The sequence below is a fragment of the Erinaceus europaeus genome (genome assembly GCF_950295315.1).
Source record: "Erinaceus europaeus chromosome 6 unlocalized genomic scaffold, mEriEur2.1 SUPER_6_unloc_7, whole genome shotgun sequence".
NCBI lineage: Eukaryota > Metazoa > Chordata > Mammalia > Eulipotyphla > Erinaceidae > Erinaceus > Erinaceus europaeus.
In genome coordinates this window covers 878,902-894,850 of record NW_026647180.1, presented here as the reverse complement: position 1 = coordinate 894,850, position 15,949 = coordinate 878,902, and positions in this window count along the sequence as shown.

Below are 15,949 nucleotides of genomic sequence, written 5' to 3'. Positions count from 1 at the left end.
GTGAAGCAGATCTTCAGGGGCTCTATCTGTCACTTCTCCCTCTGACTTTCCCCTCCCCTATCCCTTTCTCTCTATCCTATGTAAGGACAGTAACAACAACAACAATAAGAAGAAGCACAACAATGATCAAGCAACAAGGGCAGCAAAAGGAGAATAAATGGTCTGCAGCAGCAGTGGATTCCAGGTATATGTATCGAGCACTGGCAGTGACCCTGGATGCAATAAATAAATACATACATTATATATATAAACTCAGAGAGAAAATATACAGGTAATATACATGTGTACATGTGTCGGTGTACCCACTTTGTAAATAAATGTACATGCTTTTTGTTTATCTAGTGAAGCAGACCTGCAGGGGTCTACCTTTCTCTCACCCTTCCGTGTTTCCACTCCTCTCTCCCTTTCTCTCTGTCCTATGCAAGGACAGTAACAGCAACAACAACGATAATAATAACCACAACAAAGTTCAGGCAACAAGGGCAGCCAAAGGGGAAAACATGGTCTGCAGGAGCAGTGGGTTCGTGGTGCAGGCCCCTAGCCCTGACAATAACCCTGGAGGCAATCAATCAGTCAATCAATCAATCAATAGATAAATAATACATAAATAAAAAATGCAGGTATTCTACATGTATACGTGTCTCTGTGTTTCTATCGAGTCAAATGAAAATGTGCTTTATTTATATAGTGAAGCAGATCTTCAGGGGGCCTATCTTTCTCTCCCCCATCTCTCTTTAACCTCCTCTTTCCATTTTTCTCTGTTCTCCGCAAGGACAGTAACTATCACAACAACAATAATAATATTATTAATAACCACAATATTCAAGCCACAAGGGCAGCGAAAGGGGAAAAAATGGAACATGGGAGCAGTGGATTAGTGGTACTGGCACTGCGCTATGGCAAGTACCCCTTGTGGCAATAAATAAATAAATAAATAAATAAATAAATAAATAATACAAGTAATATACAAGAATATGTCCCAGTGTGTGTTTCCACTGTGTAAACGTAAAAGCACTTTTATTTACTTATTTATATTTTATTTATTTCTTACCTAGCCAAGAGAATTTCTTTTCATTGGTAAAAAAAATGTCACATTAAGCTTAGCAGGTGGTGCCTCACCTGGTTAAGCACTCATGTTAAACTGTTGGAGGACCTCGGTTCAAGACCCTGGTTCCGACCTGCAGTGGGAAATCTTTACAAGTGGTGCAGATGTGCTGCAGGTATCTCTCTGGTTCTCAAAATCTCTATCCCTCCCTTGTCTCTCAATTCCTGACTGTCCATTCCAAAAAATAAATCAAGATAATAGAAAGCAAAGAAAAAAAAAAAGAAGATGAAGAAGAAGAAGAAGAAGAAGAAGAAGAAGGCAAAATGAAATATCCCAATATTTCAAGGGGCTGCTCAGAACAATGCTTTCCTTATTATGATCCTTAAAAAAGACACCGCGTTTTTTTTAACCCAGTTTATTTAATACATTTATTCATTTATTTATTGAGGTGTTAATGTTTTACATTCGACAGAAGACTAGGGCTCTTATGCCAGAGGTCTCAAGTACCCCTAGATGGCTCTCTGCCTCTACAAAACCAATCGATCAGCCCGTGCATCACTCGATCCTTCCATCCATCCATCCATTCTTCCATCCATCCATCCATCCATCCATCCATCCATCCATCCATCCATCCATCCAACTATCCATCCACAATCAACCAAGCTAAGTACAAAAGGAGATATAACCTTGAATGATAAAGACAGTCAAGCCTGCACAGATACATTGCCAACTGGGCAGTTTGGCTGAATAGGGCAGAGGAGCTGATCCAGGGAATGTGGTGGGGCGTGTGGGTGTGGGTGGGGTGAGCAGGTGAGCCTGTGAGCTGGGTCACGTCAAGGACGCGGAGGGGGGGTGTGGGCAGCTGTCACAGGTGAAATGTCAAAAGCGCTCGAGCTGGTGATCAGGGCACCCGGAAGTGAGGAGAGAAGAGAGGAGAGGAGCGGACAGGAGAGGAGAGGAGAGGACAGGAGAGGAGAGGAGAGGACAGGAGAGGAGAGGAGAGGACAGGAGAGGACAGGAGAGGAGAGGACAGGAGAGGAGAGGACAGGAGAGGACAGGAGAGGACAGGAGAGAACAGGAGAGGACAGGAGAGGAACTGAGAAACCCACCTGGACAGAGCTAGCATACCTGCATCCAGCAAGGCAGGCAGGCATGTACGTAGCTGTAGCCCGGGCTCCCTGGCTCCTGGGCGCACCTCCTCCTTTGCTCTCTTGGCTGCCAGCCCCGAGGTCCGTCGTCGGTCAGCGCTGTCCTCCCGTTCTTCCGTCCCTCTGTGCCGGGGTCCAGGGGTCTAGTTGCTGCCGCCTGACATAGTGGCAGGACAGTTGGGCTGCCCAGTGCCAGTGCGCATGCGCACAGAATCCTGGGGGGGGACATCACAGAGGGCTCGAGAGGTTGCTAGGCCACGAGGACCCCGCCCACCCAGTTGACCCCTAGGGAGGCAGTGGTGGTGGCAGCAGCCATGACACCCACCCTGAACTTGATCTAGGGGTGGTGGCCAGCCACCAGAGCCAGAGCCCCAGGCAAAAGCCAGCACAGGTGGGCAGGGCTCTGAGGCAAGGGGCACGGTGGGGGCGTGTCCGGGGGCGGGGCCGGCATCTGACAGCCCAGGGCTGGGGTCCACGGGCCGCCAGGCCCCTGTCCAAGCAAGTGCACTGACACACAGACAGACTGACTGACTGACAGCCCCCAACCCACAGACACCCCCCAGGGCCCTGGGAGCCCTGAGCTGCCCCGGATCTGGCGGGCAGCCACCTGGACACAGGCCTCCATAGTGGAGGCCCCTGTAGACCCGTTGGCTGCTGACAGCGGCCCTCCTCCCCCTGCCTCTACCCCTCCCCCTACCCTTCCTCATCCTCAGAGGGACTCACTCAGGGCCCTTGGCCTAGGCAAGCCAGGGCTGCTGCTCTGGCTGCTGCAGCTGCTATCCAGTGGGTGGGTGCAGGTATCTGGCCCTGTCAGTTCCTGATTCTTGGGACCTGCCTGCCTCCAGCTCCACCCACTCTCCAGTCCAGCCCCCTCCCCCTTCTCCGCAAGGATGCCCCCTTTTCCCCTTGCCCCCTGTCCCCCAGCTCCCCAACTGTCATCTACTGTTTGCCTCCTTTCCTGCCAGCCTGCTGCTGCCCTCCAGCCCTGGGGGCCCTGGGACAGCCCAGCTGCCATCTTCACCATCCTGCAGGGGGACCTGCCCTAACGCCCTGCCACCACAGGCACACACAGCCCTGCACCTATTCAGGGGCTCCCCTGCCTGCAGCCTGCCCCCCAAACAGTCTCCTTCTGCCCCTCAACCCCCTTCTAACCCCTGTCAGGGCCCCTCACACACACCTGGGCATGAGTATCCTACACATGCACATCTCTCCCCTCCCCCTCCACTCCATTTGCACTAAGGATGGGAAGAGTCTTTTTCTCTGGGTATCCCCAGAGCAGTTGGGTCTGTCCAATGTTCTGGGGAGCCGGAACTGCAAACAATCTACAATGTAACATTTGGATCTCAGGCAACCCAATCCCAAGTGCGCTGTGCAAGCCTAGGACTGGCGAAAACACCCCACTCTGAGCACAAGGTCTGCCTGGGGCAGTGGCTCCTCCAGTGGACTCAGAGACAGGCAGAGGCAGACAGCGTTTTCAGGTTCAAAACCTGTACTTCCCAGAAGCTGGTCCATCAGTAGGGTAAAAAAAAAAAAAAAAAGGCTTTTTGTTTCCCACTGCCTGACTCTCCTATGTGATGCCTGTTTCTCAGTGAAACAAGGGAAAAAAATCTTTTTGGGAGGGAGCAGGACCAAGATGCAGGCAGGTGGACTCCATGGAGGGTGGATGGGTAGATGGACCATGCCCTGGCTCTAGAGCCCCAGCTGCTGTTCCAGGCGCTCTCTGATTCCAGAGATCCCCCTGTGGCTTCTCATGAGACTATTTCCAAGACTGATCCTCAGGATATTGAGGATTCAAAAAATAGACAGGTCATATTGCTGTCAAAAGGAAATCCAGGGAGGTTGGGCGGAATGTCAGAGGGTTAAGAGGTGGTGGAGGAAACGAGGGGACAGGCAGAAGGATCTGCGGTATGGCCCCCAGACCTCCACCTGCAGGGGAGTAGCTTTACAGGGGGTGAAGCAGATCTTCAGGGGCTCTATCTGTCACTTCTCCCTCTGACTTTCCCCTCCCCTATCCCTTTCTCTCTATCCTATGTAAGGACAGTAACAACAACAACAATAAGAAGAAGCACAACAATGATCAAGCAACAAGGGCAGCAAAAGGAGAATAAATGGTCTGCAGCAGCAGTGGATTCCAGGTATATGTATCGAGCACTGGCAGTGACCCTGGATGCAATAAATAAATACATACATTATATATATAAACTCAGAGAGAAAATATACAGGTAATATACATGTGTACATGTGTCGGTGTACCCACTTTGTAAATAAATGTACATGCTTTTTGTTTATCTAGTGAAGCAGACCTGCAGGGGTCTACCTTTCTCTCACCCTTCCGTGTTTCCACTCCTCTCTCCCTTTCTCTCTGTCCTATGCAAGGACAGTAACAGCAACAACAACGATAATAATAACCACAACAAAGTTCAGGCAACAAGGGCAGCCAAAGGGGAAAACATGGTCTGCAGGAGCAGTGGGTTCGTGGTGCAGGCCCCTAGCCCTGACAATAACCCTGGAGGCAATCAATCAGTCAATAGATAAATAATACATAAATAAAAAATGCAGGTATTCTACATGTATACGTGTCTCTGTGTTTCTATCGAGTCAAATGAAAATGTGCTTTATTTATATAGTGAAGCAGATCTTCAGGGGGCCTATCTTTCTCTCCCCCATCTCTCTTTAACCTCCTCTTTCCATTTTTCTCTGTTCTCCGCAAGGACAGTAACTATCACAACAACAATAATAATATTATTAATAACCACAATATTCAAGCCACAAGGGCAGCGAAAGGGGAAAAAATGGAACATGGGAGCAGTGGATTAGTGGTACTGGCACTGCGCTATGGCAAGTACCCCTTGTGGCAATAAATAAATAAATAAATAAATAATACAAGTAATATACAAGAATATGTCCCAGTGTGTGTTTCCACTGTGTAAACGTAAAAGCACTTTTATTTACTTATTTAAATATTTTATTTATTTCTTACCTAGCCAAGAGAATTTCTTTTCATTGCTAAAAAAAATGTCACATTAAGCTTAGCAGGTGGTGCCTCACCTGGTTAAGCACTCATGTTAAACTGTTGGAGGACCTCGGTTCAAGACCCTGGTTCCGACCTGCAGTGGGAAATCTTTACAAGTGGTGCAGATGTGCTGCAGGTATCTCTCTGGTTCTCAAAATCTCTATCCCTCCCTTGTCTCTCAATTCCTGACTGTCCATTCCAAAAAATAAATCAAGATAATAGAAAGCAAAGAAAAAAAAAAGAAGATGAAGAAGAAGAAGAACAAGAAGAAGAAGAAGAAGGCAAAATGAAATATCCCAATATTTCAAGGGGCGGCTCAGAACAATGCTTTCCTTATTATGATCCTTAAAAAAGACACCGCGTTTTTTTTTAACCCAGTTTATTTAATACATTTATTCATTTATTTATTGAGGTGTTAATGTTTTACATTCGACAGAAGACTAGGGCTCTTATGCCAGAGGTCTCAAGTACCCCTAGATGGCTCTCTGCCTCTACAAAACCAATCGATCAACCCGTGCATCACTCGATCCTTCCATCCATCCATCCATTCTTCCATCCATCCATCCATCCATCCATCCATCCATCCATCCATCCATCCAACTATCCATCCACAATCAAACAAGCTAAGTACAAAAGGAGATATAACCTTGAATGATAAAGACAGTCAAGCCTGCACAGATACATTGCCAACTGGGCAGTTTGGCTGAATAGGGTAGAGGAGCTGATCCAGGGAATGTGGTGGGGCGTGTGGGTGTGGGTGGGGTGAGCAGGTGAGCCTGTGAGCTGGGTCACGTCAAGGACGCGGAGGGGGGGTGTGGGCAGCTGTCACAGGTGAAATGTCAAAAGCGCTCGAGCTGGTGATCAGGGCACCCGGAAGTGAGGAGAGAAGAGAGGAGAGGAGCGGACAGGAGAGGAGAGGAGAGGAGAGGACAGGAGAGGAGAGGAGAGGACAGGAGAGGAGAGGAGAGGACAGGAGAGGACAGGAGAGGAGAGGACAGGAGAGGAGAGGACAGGAGAGGACAGGAGAGGACAGGAGAGAACAGGAGAGGACAGGAGAGGAACTGAGAAACCCACCTGGACAGAGCTAGCATACCTGCATCCAGCAAGGCAGGCAGGCATGTAGGTAGCTGTAGCCCGGGCTCCCTGGCTCCTGGGCGCACCTCCTCCTTTGCTCTCTTGGCTGCCAGCCCCGAGGTCCGTCGTCGGTCAGCGCTGTCCTCCCGTTCTTCCGTCCCTCTGTGCCGGGGTCCAGGGGTCTAGTTGCTGCCGCCTGACATAGTGGCAGGACAGTTGGGCTGCCCAGTGCCAGTGCGCATGCGCACAGAATCCTGGGGGGGGACATCACAGAGGGCTCGAGAGGTTGCTAGGCCACGAGGACCCCGCCCACCCAGTTGACCCCTAGGGAGGCAGTGGTGGTGGCAGCAGCCATGACACCCACCCTGAACTTGATCTAGGGGTGGTGGCCAGCCACCAGAGCCAGAGCCCCAGGCAAAAGCCAGCACAGGTGGGCAGGGCTCTGAGGCAAGGGGCACGGTGGGGGCGTGTCCGGGGGCGGGGCCGGCATCTGACAGCCCAGGGCTGGGGTCCAAGGGCCGCCAGGCCCCTGTCCAAGCAAGTGCACTGACACACAGACAGACTGACTGACTGACAGCCCCCAACCCACAGACACCCCCCAGGGCCCTGGGAGCCCTGAGCTGCCCCGGATCTGGCGGGCAGCCACCTGGACACAGGCCTCCATAGTGGAGGCCCCTGTAGACCCGTTGCCTGCTGACAGCGGCCCTCCTCCCCCTGCCTCTACCCCTCCCCCTACCCTTCCTCATCCTCAGAGGGACTCACTCAGGGCCCTTGGCCTAGGCAAGCCAGGGCTGCTGCTCTGGCTGCTGCAGCTGCTATCCAGTGGGTGGGTGCAGGTATCTGGCCCTGTCAGTTCCTGATTCTTGGGACCTGCCTGCCTCCAGCTCCACCCACTCTCCAGTCCAGCCCCCTCCCCCTTCTCCGCAAGGATGCCCCCTTTTCCCCTTGCCCCCTGTCCCCCAGCTCCCCAACTGTCATCTACTGTTTGCCTCCTTTCCTGCCAGCCTGCTGCTGCCCTCCAGCCCTGGGGGCCCTGGGACAGCCCAGCTGCCATCTTCACCATCCTGCAGGGGGACCTGCCCTAACGCCCTGCCACCACAGGCACACACAGCCCTGCACCTATTCAGGGGCTCCCCTGCCTGCAGCCTGCCCCCCAAACAGTCTCCTTCTGCCCCTCAACCCCCTTCTAACCCCTGTCAGGGCCCCTCACACACACCTGGGCATGAGTATCCTACACATGCACATCTCTCCCCTCCCCCTCCACTCCATTTGCACTAAGGATGGGAAGAGTCTTTTTCTCTGGGTATCCCCAGAGCAGTTGGGTCTGTCCAATGTTCTGGGGAGCCGGAACTGCAAACAATCTACAATGTAACATTTGGATCTCAGGCAACCCAATCCCAAGTGCGCTGTGCAAGCCTAGGACTGGCGAAAACACCCCACTCTGAGCACAAGGTCTGCCTGGGGCAGTGGCTCCTCCAGTGGACTCAGAGACAGGCAGAGGCAGACAGCGTTTTCAGGTTCAAAACCTGTACTTCCCAGAAGCTGGTCCATCAGTAGGGTAAAAAAAAAAAAAAAAAAAAAAAAAAAAAGGCTTTTTGTTTCCCACTGCCTGACTCTCCTATGTGATGCCTGTTTCTCAGTGAAACAAGGGAAAAAAATCTTTTTGGGAGGGAGCAGGACCAAGATGCAGGCAGGTGGACTCCATGGAGGGTGGATGGGTAGATGGACCATGCCCTGGCTCTAGAGCCCCAGCTGCTGTTCCAGGCGCTCTCTGATTCCAGAGATCCCCCTGTGGCTTCTCATGAGACTATTTCCAAGACTGATCCTCAGGATATTGAGGATTCAAAAAATAGACAGGTCATATTGCTGTCAAAAGGAAATCCAGGGAGGTTGGGCGGAATGTCAGAGGGTTAAGAGGTGGTGGAGGAAACGAGGGGACAGGCAGAAGGATCTGCGGTATGGCCCCCAGACCTCCACCTGCAGGGGAGTAGCTTTACAGGGGGTGAAGCAGATCTTCAGGGGCTCTATCTGTCACTTCTCCCTCTGACTTTCCCCTCCCCTATCCCTTTCTCTCTATCCTATGTAAGGACAGTAACAACAACAACAATAAGAAGAAGCACAACAATGATCAAGCAACAAGGGCAGCAAAAGGAGAATAAATGGTCTGCAGCAGCAGTGGATTCCAGGTATATGTATCGAGCACTGGCAGTGACCCTGGATGCAATAAATAAATACATACATTATATATATAAACTCAGAGAGAAAATATACAGGTAATATACATGTGTACATGTGTCGGTGTACCCACTTTGTAAATAAATGTACATGCTTTTTGTTTATCTAGTGAAGCAGACCTGCAGGGGTCTACCTTTCTCTCACCCTTCCGTGTTTCCACTCCTCTCTCCCTTTCTCTCTGTCCTATGCAAGGACAGTAACAGCAACAACAACGATAATAATAACCACAACAAAGTTCAGGCAACAAGGGCAGCCAAAGGGGAAAACATGGTCTGCAGGAGCAGTGGGTTCGTGGTGCAGGCCCCTAGCCCTGACAATAACCCTGGAGGCAATCAATCAGTCAATAGATAAATAATACATAAATAAAAAATGCAGGTATTCTACATGTATACGTGTCTCTGTGTTTCTATCGAGTCAAATGAAAATGTGCTTTATTTATATAGTGAAGCAGATCTTCAGGGGGCCTATCTTTCTCTCCCCCATCTCTCTTTAACCTCCTCTTTCCATTTTTCTCTGTTCTCCGCAAGGACAGTAACTATCACAACAACAATAATAATATTATTAATAACCACAATATTCAAGCCACAAGGGCAGCGAAAGGGGAAAAAATGGAACATGGGAGCAGTGGATTAGTGGTACTGGCACTGCGCTATGGCAAGTACCCCTTGTGGCAATAAATAAATAAATAAATAAATAATACAAGTAATATACAAGAATATGTCCCAGTGTGTGTTTCCACTGTGTAAACGTAAAAGCACTTTTATTTACTTATTTAAATATTTTATTTATTTCTTACCTAGCCAAGAGAATTTCTTTTCATTGCTAAAAAAAATGTCACATTAAGCTTAGCAGGTGGTGCCTCACCTGGTTAAGCACTCATGTTAAACTGTTGGAGGACCTCGGTTCAAGACCCTGGTTCCGACCTGCAGTGGGAAATCTTTACAAGTGGTGCAGATGTGCTGCAGGTATCTCTCTGGTTCTCAAAATCTCTATCCCTCCCTTGTCTCTCAATTCCTGACTGTCCATTCCAAAAAATAAATCAAGATAATAGAAAGCAAAGAAAAAAAAAAGAAGATGAAGAAGAAGAAGAAGAAGAAGAAGAAGAAGAAGGCAAAATGAAATATCCCAATATTTCAAGGGGCGGCTCAGAACAATGCTTTCCTTATTATGATCCTTAAAAAAGACACCGCGTTTTTTTTAACCCAGTTTATTTAATACATTTATTCATTTATTTATTGAGGTGTTAATGTTTTACATTCGACAGAAGACTAGGGCTCTTATGCCAGAGGTCTCAAGTACCCCTAGATGGCTCTCTGCCTCTACAAAACCAATCGATCAACCCGTGCATCACTCGATCCTTCCATCCATCCATCCATTCTTCCATCCATCCATCCATCCATCCATCCATCCATCCATCCATCCAACTATCCATCCACAATCAAACAAGCTAAGTACAAAAGGAGATATAACCTTGAATGATAAAGACAGTCAAGCCTGCACAGATACATTGCCAACTGGGCAGTTTGGCTGAATAGGGTAGAGGAGCTGATCCAGGGAATGTGGTGGGGCGTGTGGGTGTGGGTGGGGTGAGCAGGTGAGCCTGTGAGCTGGGTCACGTCAAGGACGCGGAGGGGGGGTGTGGGCAGCTGTCACAGGTGAAATGTCAAAAGCGCTCGAGCTGGTGATCAGGGCACCCGGAAGTGAGGAGAGAAGAGAGGAGAGGAGCGGACAGGAGAGGAGAGGAGAGGAGAGGACAGGAGAGGAGAGGAGAGGACAGGAGAGGAGAGGAGAGGACAGGAGAGGACAGGAGAGGAGAGGACAGGAGAGGAGAGGACAGGAGAGGACAGGAGAGGACAGGAGAGAACAGGAGAGGACAGGAGAGGAACTGAGAAACCCACCTGGACAGAGCTAGCATACCTGCATCCAGCAAGGCAGGCAGGCATGTAGGTAGCTGTAGCCCGGGCTCCCTGGCTCCTGGGCGCACCTCCTCCTTTGCTCTCTTGGCTGCCAGCCCCGAGGTCCGTCGTCGGTCAGCGCTGTCCTCCCGTTCTTCCGTCCCTCTGTGCCGGGGTCCAGGGGTCTAGTTGCTGCCGCCTGACATAGTGGCAGGACAGTTGGGCTGCCCAGTGCCAGTGCGCATGCGCACAGAATCCTGGGGGGGGACATCACAGAGGGCTCGAGAGGTTGCTAGGCCACGAGGACCCCGCCCACCCAGTTGACCCCTAGGGAGGCAGTGGTGGTGGCAGCAGCCATGACACCCACCCTGAACTTGATCTAGGGGTGGTGGCCAGCCACCAGAGCCAGAGCCCCAGGCAAAAGCCAGCACAGGTGGGCAGGGCTCTGAGGCAAGGGGCACGGTGGGGGCGTGTCCGGGGGCGGGGCCGGCATCTGACAGCCCAGGGCTGGGGTCCAAGGGCCGCCAGGCCCCTGTCCAAGCAAGTGCACTGACACACAGACAGACTGACTGACTGACAGCCCCCAACCCACAGACACCCCCCAGGGCCCTGGGAGCCCTGAGCTGCCCCGGATCTGGCGGGCAGCCACCTGGACACAGGCCTCCATAGTGGAGGCCCCTGTAGACCCGTTGCCTGCTGACAGCGGCCCTCCTCCCCCTGCCTCTACCCCTCCCCCTACCCTTCCTCATCCTCAGAGGGACTCACTCAGGGCCCTTGGCCTAGGCAAGCCAGGGCTGCTGCTCTGGCTGCTGCAGCTGCTATCCAGTGGGTGGGTGCAGGTATCTGGCCCTGTCAGTTCCTGATTCTTGGGACCTGCCTGCCTCCAGCTCCACCCACTCTCCAGTCCAGCCCCCTCCCCCTTCTCCGCAAGGATGCCCCCTTTTCCCCTTGCCCCCTGTCCCCCAGCTCCCCAACTGTCATCTACTGTTTGCCTCCTTTCCTGCCAGCCTGCTGCTGCCCTCCAGCCCTGGGGGCCCTGGGACAGCCCAGCTGCCATCTTCACCATCCTGCAGGGGGACCTGCCCTAACGCCCTGCCACCACAGGCACACACAGCCCTGCACCTATTCAGGGGCTCCCCTGCCTGCAGCCTGCCCCCCAAACAGTCTCCTTCTGCCCCTCAACCCCCTTCTAACCCCTGTCAGGGCCCCTCACACACACCTGGGCATGAGTATCCCACACATGCACATCTCTCCCCTCCCCCTCCACTCCATTTGCACTAAGGATGGGAAGAGTCTTTTTCTCTGGGTATCCCCAGAGCAGTTGGGTCTGTCCAATGTCCTGGGGAGCCGGAACTGCAAACAATCTACTATGTAACATTTGGATCTCAGGCAACCCAATCCCAAGTGCGCTGTGCAAGCCTAGGACTGGCGAAAACACCCCACTCTGAGCACAAGGTCTGCCTGGGGCAGTGGCTCCTCCAGTGGACTCAGAGACAGGCAGAGGCAGAGAGCGTTTTCAGGTTCAAAACCTGTACTTCCCAGAAGCTGGTCCATCAGTAGGGTAAAAAAAAAAAAAAAAAAAAAAAAAAAAGGCTTTTTGTTTCCCACTGCCTGACTCTCCTATGTGATGCCTGTTTCTCAGTGAAACAAGGGAAAAAAATCTTTTTGGGAGGGAGCAGGACCAAGATGCAGGCAGTGGACTCCATGGAGGGTGGATGGGTAGATGGACCATGCCCTGGCTCTAGAGCCCCAGCTGCTGTTCCAGGCGCTCTCTGATTCCAGAGATCCCCCTGTGGCTTCTCATGAGACTATTTCCAAGACTGATCCTCAGGATATTGAGGATTCAAAAAATAGACAGGTCATATTGCTGTCAAAAGGAAATCCAGGGAGGTTGGGCGGAATGTCAGAGGGTTAAGAGGTGGTGGAGGAAACGAGGGGACAGGCAGAAGGATCTGCGGTATGGCCCCCAGACCTCCACCTGCAGGGGAGTAGCTTTACAGGGGGTGAAGCAGATCTTCAGGGGCTCTATCTGTCACTTCTCCCTCTGACTTTCCCCTCCCCTATCCCTTTCTCTCTATCCTATGTAAGGACAGTAACAACAACAACAATAAGAAGAAGCACAACAATGATCAAGCAACAAGGGCAGCAAAAGGAGAATAAATGGTCTGCAGCAGCAGTGGATTCCAGGTATATGTATCGAGCACTGGCAGTGACCCTGGATGCAATAAATAAATACATACATTATATATATAAACTCAGAGAGAAAATATACAGGTAATATACATGTGTACATGTGTCGGTGTACCCACTTTGTAAATAAATGTACATGCTTTTTGTTTATCTAGTGAAGCAGACCTGCAGGGGTCTACCTTTCTCTCACCCTTCCGTGTTTCCACTCCTCTCTCCCTTTCTCTCTGTCCTATGCAAGGACAGTAACAGCAACAACAACGATAATAATAACCACAACAAAGTTCAGGCAACAAGGGCAGCCAAAGGGGAAAACATGGTCTGCAGGAGCAGTGGGTTCGTGGTGCAGGCCCCTAGCCCTGACAATAACCCTGGAGGCAATCAATCAGTCAATAGATAAATAATACATAAATAAAAAATGCAGGTATTCTACATGTATACGTGTCTCTGTGTTTCTATCGAGTCAAATGAAAATGTGCTTTATTTATATAGTGAAGCAGATCTTCAGGGGGCCTATCTTTCTCTCCCCCATCTCTCTTTAACCTCCTCTTTCCATTTTTCTCTGTTCTCCGCAAGGACAGTAACTATCACAACAACAATAATAATATTATTAATAACCACAATATTCAAGCCACAAGGGCAGCGAAAGGGGAAAAAATGGAACATGGGAGCAGTGGATTAGTGGTACTGGCACTGCGCTATGGCAAGTACCCCTTGTGGCAATAAATAAATAAATAAATAAATAAATATTACAAGTAATATACAAGAATATGTCCCAGTGTGTGTTTCCACTGTGTAAACGTAAAAGCACTTTTATTTACTTATTTATATTTTATTTATTTCTTACCTAGCCAAGAGAATTTCTTTTCATTGCTAAAAAAAATGTCACATTAAGCTTAGCAGGTGGTGCCTCACCTGGTTAAGCACTCATGTTAAACTGTTGGAGGACCTCGGTTCAAGACCCTGGTTCCGACCTGCAGTGGGAAATCTTTACAAGTGGTGCAGATGTGCTGCAGGTATCTCTCTGGTTCTCAAAATCTCTATCCCTCCCTTGTCTCTCAATTCCTGACTGTCCATTCCAAAAAATAAATCAAGATAATAGAAAGCAAAGAAAAAAAAAAGAAGATGAAGAAGAAGAAGAAGAAGAAGAAGAAGAAGAAGGCAAAATGAAATATCCCAATATTTCAAGGGGCGGCTCAGAACAATGCTTTCCTTATTATGATCCTTAAAAAAGACACCGCGTTTTTTTTAACCCAGTTTATTTAATACATTTATTCATTTATTTATTGAGGTGTTAATGTTTTACATTCGACAGAAGACTAGGGCTCTTATGCCAGAGGTCTCAAGTACCCCTAGATGGCTCTCTGCCTCTACAAAACCAATCGATCAACCCGTGCATCACTCGATCCTTCCATCCATCCATCCATTCTTCCATCCATCCATCCATCCATCCATCCATCCATCCATCCATCCAACTATCCATCCACAATCAAACAAGCTAAGTACAAAAGGAGATATAACCTTGAATGATAAAGACAGTCAAGCCTGCACAGATACATTGCCAACTGGGCAGTTTGGCTGAATAGGGTAGAGGAGCTGATCCAGGGAATGTGGTGGGGCGTGTGGGTGTGGGTGGGGTGAGCAGGTGAGCCTGTGAGCTGGGTCACGTCAAGGACGCGGAGGGGGGGTGTGGGCAGCTGTCACAGGTGAAATGTCAAAAGCGCTCGAGCTGGTGATCAGGGCACCCGGAAGTGAGGAGAGAAGAGAGGAGAGGAGCGGACAGGAGAGGAGAGGAGAGGAGAGGACAGGAGAGGAGAGGAGAGGACAGGAGAGGAGAGGAGAGGACAGGAGAGGACAGGAGAGGAGAGGACAGGAGAGGAGAGGACAGGAGAGGACAGGAGAGGACAGGAGAGAACAGGAGAGGACAGGAGAGGAACTGAGAAACCCACCTGGACAGAGCTAGCATACCTGCATCCAGCAAGGCAGGCAGGCATGTAGGTAGCTGTAGCCCGGGCTCCCTGGCTCCTGGGCGCACCTCCTCCTTTGCTCTCTTGGCTGCCAGCCCCGAGGTCCGTCGTCGGTCAGCGCTGTCCTCCCGTTCTTCCGTCCCTCTGTGCCGGGGTCCAGGGGTCTAGTTGCTGCCGCCTGACATAGTGGCAGGACAGTTGGGCTGCCCAGTGCCAGTGCGCATGCGCACAGAATCCTGGGGGGGGACATCACAGAGGGCTCGAGAGGTTGCTAGGCCACGAGGACCCCGCCCACCCAGTTGACCCCTAGGGAGGCAGTGGTGGTGGCAGCAGCCATGACACCCACCCTGAACTTGATCTAGGGGTGGTGGCCAGCCACCAGAGCCAGAGCCCCAGGCAAAAGCCAGCACAGGTGGGCAGGGCTCTGAGGCAAGGGGCACGGTGGGGGCGTGTCCGGGGGCGGGGCCGGCATCTGACAGCCCAGGGCTGGGGTCCAAGGGCCGCCAGGCCCCTGTCCAAGCAAGTGCACTGACACACAGACAGACTGACTGACTGACAGCCCCCAACCCACAGACACCCCCCAGGGCCCTGGGAGCCCTGAGCTGCCCCGGATCTGGCGGGCAGCCACCTGGACACAGGCCTCCATAGTGGAGGCCCCTGTAGACCCGTTGCCTGCTGACAGCGGCCCTCCTCCCCCTGCCTCTACCCCTCCCCCTACCCTTCCTCATCCTCAGAGGGACTCACTCAGGGCCCTTGGCCTAGGCAAGCCAGGGCTGCTGCTCTGGCTGCTGCAGCTGCTATCCAGTGGGTGGGTGCAGGTATCTGGCCCTGTCAGTTCCTGATTCTTGGGACCTGCCTGCCTCCAGCTCCACCCACTCTCCAGTCCAGCCCCCTCCCCCTTCTCCGCAAGGATGCCCCCTTTTCCCCTTGCCCCCTGTCCCCCAGCTCCCCAACTGTCATCTACTGTTTGCCTCCTTTCCTGCCAGCCTGCTGCTGCCCTCCAGCCCTGGGGGCCCTGGGACAGCCCAGCTGCCATCTTCACCATCCTGCAGGGGGACCTGCCCTAACGCCCTGCCACCACAGGCACACACAGCCCTGCACCTATTCAGGGGCTCCCCTGCCTGCAGCCTGCCCCCCAAACAGTCTCCTTCTGCCCCTCAACCCCCTTCTAACCCCTGTCAGGGCCCCTCACACACACCTGGGCATGAGTATCCCACACATGCACATCTCTCCCCTCCCCCTCCACTCCATTTGCACTAAGGATGGGAAGAGTCTTTTTCTCTGGGTATCCCCAGAGCAGTTGGGTCTGTCCAATGTCCTGGGGAGCCGGAACTGCAAACAATCTACTATGTAACATTTGGATCTCAGGCAACCCAATCCCAAGT